The following is a 6000-nucleotide window of genomic DNA, read 5'->3' on the forward strand; positions in this document are numbered from 1 at the left end:
ATGATGGTGATAGTCATGATAGTGATAGTCATGATGGTGATATTCATGATAGTGATAGTCATGATAGTGAAAGTCATGATGGTGATAGTCATGATGGTGATAGTCATGATAATGATAGTCATGATAGTGATAGTCATGATAGTGATAGTCATGATAGTGATAGTCATGCTAGTGATAGTCATGATAGTGATAGTCATGATAGTGATAGTCATGATAGTGATAGTCATGATAGTGAAAGTCATGATGGTGATAGTCATGATGGTGATAGTCAGGATGGTGATAGTCATGATAGTGAAAGTCATGATGGTGATAGTCATGATGGTGATAGTCATGATAGTGAAAGTCATGATGGTGATAGTCATGATAGTGATAGTCATGTAACGCACTGGTTCCCAAACACTTGGTCGACTCGGGAGCCATTTTTATGTGTCCCTTTATTTTTTGTTGCATACATTTTCTTTTTCAAGTATTATTTCAGAAACCTTAAAAGCTTAAAAGCTTAAAAGCTAACATTTTCATGATTTAAAAACAAATTCAATGTTTTTGTCTTTCCCAGTAATTTCATGAAGAAATCAAAGACAAATCTAATACATTTTCCATACATTAGAAAACAAATGTTTAAGAATGGAAACTAAAACTATTGCATCTATAGTGAAAACTATTTTCACTAGTTTGGGTCCTTGGCAAACATCTAATTAGTAATTTCTCTCATGGGTCATGAGCTAAAAAGTTTGGGAACCACTGATGTAAAGTATAAGTATCGCATGATGCTCTGCAACTCAGACGATGAACACGTGCACACACCAGCACATGCAACACCAACAACACGGCTGCAATGCATCCTCGGTATTGCAGCACTTGCTGCAATCATAGTTCTTTTTTTCTTTTCTTTTTTAACAAGTTTTTGTTTCTTTTTTTATGATCTGTGTCTGTGTTCATTTCACAAATTTCATGACAATACAGAACAGTAATTAGAATAAATACACATGTGACAATAAACTACTGATATGTACAGCATGTCTCCAATGCCTGCCGGTATCACATATACATCTACAGTATAATTCAGCTCTATACATATCCATTCCATATATCATGCATACTTGTTCTATTCACATTCAAATATACACCACGTTATATTTATACATACAGTAAGGCTTACTGTATGTATAAATATAACTTGGTGTATATTTGAATGTCTCTATGGCTTACTGAGTAAGCCATAGAGAAACGAAGTCTGACATCACTGCCGATAGAGGACGCTATCCCCCTGGGTCAAAGAGTTATGTTTTCTATTTAAAATACCATAGGGTCTCAATATCAACGTGGCATATACAGTATTAGCCTAACCGTGTTCCAAAAAGAAACAAATAAGCCTCAAATATTACTCACGTATATGAAGCATCAAACTGACGCTGAAAAAGTACTCATTTATCCTATGAGTACGAAAATAAATGCATTTTCTCCAAACACAGTCATTATCAAATGCAAATCAACACAGAGTCACATACAGTGACAGAATCGCCGGACTGATTTGTTCATTTGTTTTAACACAGTTTTTACAGTATTATGAGGCGATTCAAAGATGATCCCATAGTATTTTCAGTAGAAATACTTCTGTGCCCATGGGCATAACGGAGTGACGTCAGGACTTTGATACTCTATTTGAACTCTCGTGTCGTTCTTCAAAGCAAAAGGAAGTTCCACAATCCACATCACTCCACAGCCATGATGATAGCCTTAGCAGAAGCAACACCCACTGTTTATTACAGATAGATCATATTACGTGGGTGATTTACATTTAAATTACAGTACACATATCACATTTTTACTTTACAGTCGCTACAGTAGGCTATCTGCACCTTGTGGCATGTATTTATTTTATTTTCACTGTATTTAAACAATTTAAATGCTTTTTCGAAAGTTAATGTCCTAGGCTACATCAGCATACAAGAGTGTTGCACAGAAGTAGTGTCGTGACAATAGTACAAGCTCACCACGCGGCGCAATATGCCACACAATATGAGCTTGTAGATTGTCTATTTTCACTATTTTAATTAAAAACATAAAACTACATAATTATAATAATTATATAGGAACCGGTTTGAATGGTTTCCTCCCGACCGCAACGAATCATAGTTGCCCATGTGGACAGTTTTACTAATGCAGACACAAGTGTCTCACGCAACCTTCTGAGGTGGTTTATGTGATTGTACTGTACTGATATACCTATACTGTGCCTCGGAAAAGTAATTGCACTATAATTCCTTTAACCCACGTAAATGGTGCGCCAGGCGGCTATGGATTGAGGCAGCAGACTTGGCACACAGGCACATACAGTGAAACATTTTCAGGTATGAGCTGAGTAAATCTTTTTTTCTTTTTCTTTTTTAATGTTTTTTTTGTGGCATTCGCCTTTTATTTTATATATTGTATGGAGGGACAGACAGTAGGCTGACAGGAAATGGGGAGAGAGATGGGGGGGGGGGAAGACATGCAGTAAAGCCCGTTGGGATCGGGAGTCGAACCCGCGGCACACTGCCAGACTGGATTACCAGCCAAGGTGCCTGGACCACTGAGCCATGGCCCAGGCCAGCTGAGTAAATCTTACAGTAAATACCAATCCCCTTCTCACGGTTTCGGATGTTATCTCCGTATTTAATGTCCGTCATCAGCCGTTATCAACACCATTCAATGCAGCCATGCAGTATGGGCATTGTTGTCAGCTATTGTCCGACAGGGCGTTGTCCGACTGTTACTAACCGTAATGGCTAATTCTAACCCTAACTCTAACCACAGTCTTATCCGGCCACTCATATCAGTCTTAACCGGCCATGTAAGTCAGTTTCATGATGTTTTCGCTTCAGCGGCAGTCGCCTACTGTCGAGGAAATTTGGAATACACTAAGCTGTTATTAATTTAAGGAAGAACTCATGTGAATTCTTGTCTCCTGCATGTGCCAATACTTGTTTTGTGTTTATGGGGGTCAGCTGTCTATCTTTGTTGACATTTGACCTGTGGTTCAGAAATGGACAGAGAGAAGGGTCTTCCCACTGTTGACACTGTGATAAGACCCACTCTCCCTGAGGGAGTGGATGAAGGTATTTAAGCTAAAGTCTGCACTGGTTTGTGTTGAGTCAGTAGTATGAGTGTTCCGTTGTAACGCTTGATGCTGGTTCCAGTATTCGAATACTTATAAACTTCTGATACTTTGAAAGTCTGAATTGTGTCTGACTGTCTGTCTCATTATGTTATTTTATTGTGTTATGAGTGCTCTCCAACAGATTTCATTAACACTACTCGCAGTAGGCAGTATGTGGAAATGTCCATACTGGCTGCATTGGTATTGATAAGAACATTCTGGTGATTATAGGTTGGTTCCATTCTACATGCAGATGTTGTCGACTCAATGGTCTCGTTCACTTTCATTGTCAAGCACTGTTTTGTTTTGTAAATGAATGTCCGACTTGATCATATTACACGAAAGTATCAAATAATAGCTGATCTACCAGCTGATCAAAACCGTCGCGTTTTGAGACTGTATATCTGCTCCTTTTGCTATTGCTATACGGTTTTGATTCCTGAAAATAAACCGTTTTGGAGATATGAGGTTTTTCACCCGACAGTGGCGTGCATTTTCTTGGATATGAACCATATGGGTATAGCCGTGCCGATATGGTGCCGCTCAGTGCTGGCATTCACTTGGCACGGGCAACGGCTTCATGGCTCTGGCCTCACTTGGGCTCACCTCACGGGAGCACAAGCCCACTTCTGTCAGCACACCTGCCTTGATGCAAAAAGTCATTCGAATCAAAACATTTTGGGGGGAAATGTTGCTGTACTATCTATTACTATACTGTAGGTGAAATGGAGATTGGTGAACTGACGGTCCATGGTTATCGTCTGGTTTTGACTTTGAGCCAAGCTCCACCCCTATGGATCTTAACCATCACCCCAACAATTATTCAGGGGAGAATATTAGTAAAACAAAATTACAAAAAAAAGATATACATGTATACAGTACATGCTGATTGATTTGGTGTAGACAGAAGAAAGCGGTTAAGTACAGAGACAACTCAGATCCAGTTTAATTTCAGAGTGTTTAAGGGTTATGCCTGATCAAACGGACCTGATGAAGATCCTGTAAGACTCCAAACTTTGTCTACTCAATGAAGTGATCCTTTGCCTTGAAGACGGTGTGCAGGCTCTACATCTTTGTATATTATTATGCACACATTTTAGTTGTTTTGTGAGGATACTGTAGGTTTCCATGTATGATGATTCATTATATAGTCTGTGGTCACACAAATGTCAGTTTAATGAGCGCAAGCCGTGTCACTGGACGGAAGCAAAGCAACACTATTTGCTTCGTTTGTTCACACTTTGGTAATCTCCGGGATGAATCTCCATGTCGCCATCGAGATTTGACTTGTGCTATCATGTTTGCCCAATTAGTGAGGCTGTGGATGGAGTTCAAGAATAGAATAACCTTTCTTCCACGCAGTCGAACAGACAAGCTGGCAAAGATGTGAAGAAGGAGGTGTGAAGTGTCCAGTCACTAATAACGCTGGCCATCACATTATAGCCGGGAGGAAAATGAACAAGTATATATAAACATGTGCAGCAACACAGAAAATGTTGGACACAGAAATTGCCCAAGCAGCAGATGTTCTCCCACCTCAAATGTTTTTCAAAGTGTGAATTCTGCTCAAGACGCACTTTTATATAAACAGCCAGAGCCAAAGCCTCGGTCCCTCCAGACTGTATAACTGGCTCCACTCTATCAAGCGCCGTCTGTGTGTCCTCTATCTTGCCGAGGGACAGTGGCACTACAGTCTGCTGCCGCAGCCCTCTTATCAGCCCTCCACCCAGCCCCAGTCTCATCTCGTCATGCTATCACCCCGAGCAATGAGACAGGAGAGAAACCCCGCCAGCCAGCTAGCTAGTCAGCCAGCAGGCCAGTCATCCTACTAGCCAGCTAGTGAACCAGTCAGCCTGCAAGCCAGCTAGTCAGTCTCTTAGCCAGTGAGTTTACTAGCCAGCCATCCAGTCAGCCTGCTAGCCAGCCAGATGCGAACCCACATTTCCGTCCAACACCTCTCTCTCTCTCTCTCTCTCTCTCTCTTTGTAAATGAATTGCTCTAAAAAATAAAAAAATAAAAAAATGGGGTAAGGTCCTATTGTAATTTGTAACATTTTTTAAAGAATGTAAACAATTTCAAGAATAAAGAGGTTGTTAAAAGTCAAAAAAAAGTCTCTCTCTCTCTCTCTCTCTCTCTCTCTCTCTCTCTCTCTCTCTCTCTCTCCATCACTGTCATTTTCTCCTGTCTCTCCAGTCCATTCCACTTCTCATGAAATTGGCCAGTACAATATGCAGGCAGCTGGGTAGATGAGGGTGGAGGGGCGGACGGAGATTTGAAGCCAGTCCTACTGTCACCCAGTAATTGGGGCAAATACTTGGCTTATGTTTTCCTGTCTGTCTGTCTGTCTGTCTGTCTGTCTGTCTGTCTGTCTGTCTGTCTGTCTGTCTGTCTGTCTGTCTGTCTGTCTGTCTGTCTGTCTGTCTGTCTGTCTGTCTGTCTGTCTGTCTGTCTGTCTGTCTGTCTGTCTGTCTGTCTGTCTGTCTCCTCTTTATGATGTCAGTCTCTCTCTTTTTCGATGTGTCTATCTCTCAGACTCTTCCTGGTCTTCTGCATGTCCTCTTCCTAGTTCTCCCTTTTCTTCCTATATTCTTGTATTTCTTTCTCTATCTCAATCCCACTTTCTCTCTCCATCCCTCCATCCATCTCTCTCTCTCTCTCTCTCTCTCTCTCTCTCTCTATCATCTCCCTTTCAATTGATTTCCGTCTTTCCCCTCTCTGTTTCAATATCTCCCTATCCATCTCCCTATATTAATTCCCTTATTTCCCTCTCTCTTTCAATCTCTGCCTCTATCTATTCCTCTCTCTCTGTCTCTGGGCGTGTCCCACATTGCCCCCTCATAAGCTCTCTGTCCTGTTCTCT

General features: G+C 41.1%; 1 protein-coding gene across 1 annotated transcript in view; it reads left to right on the forward strand.

Annotated features, from left to right (window-relative positions):
- LOC306919764 (CUGBP Elav-like family member 4) overlaps positions 1–6000 on the forward strand; it is a gene marked incomplete at both ends in the record, with an annotated part of 217083 nt that overhangs the window by 210374 nt on the left and 709 nt on the right. The window lies entirely within an intron of this gene.

Source organism: Electrona antarctica, assembly GCF_951216825.1.
Source record: "Electrona antarctica genome assembly, chromosome: 3".
In the NCBI taxonomy this organism is placed as follows: Eukaryota; Metazoa; Chordata; class Actinopteri; order Myctophiformes; family Myctophidae; genus Electrona; species Electrona antarctica.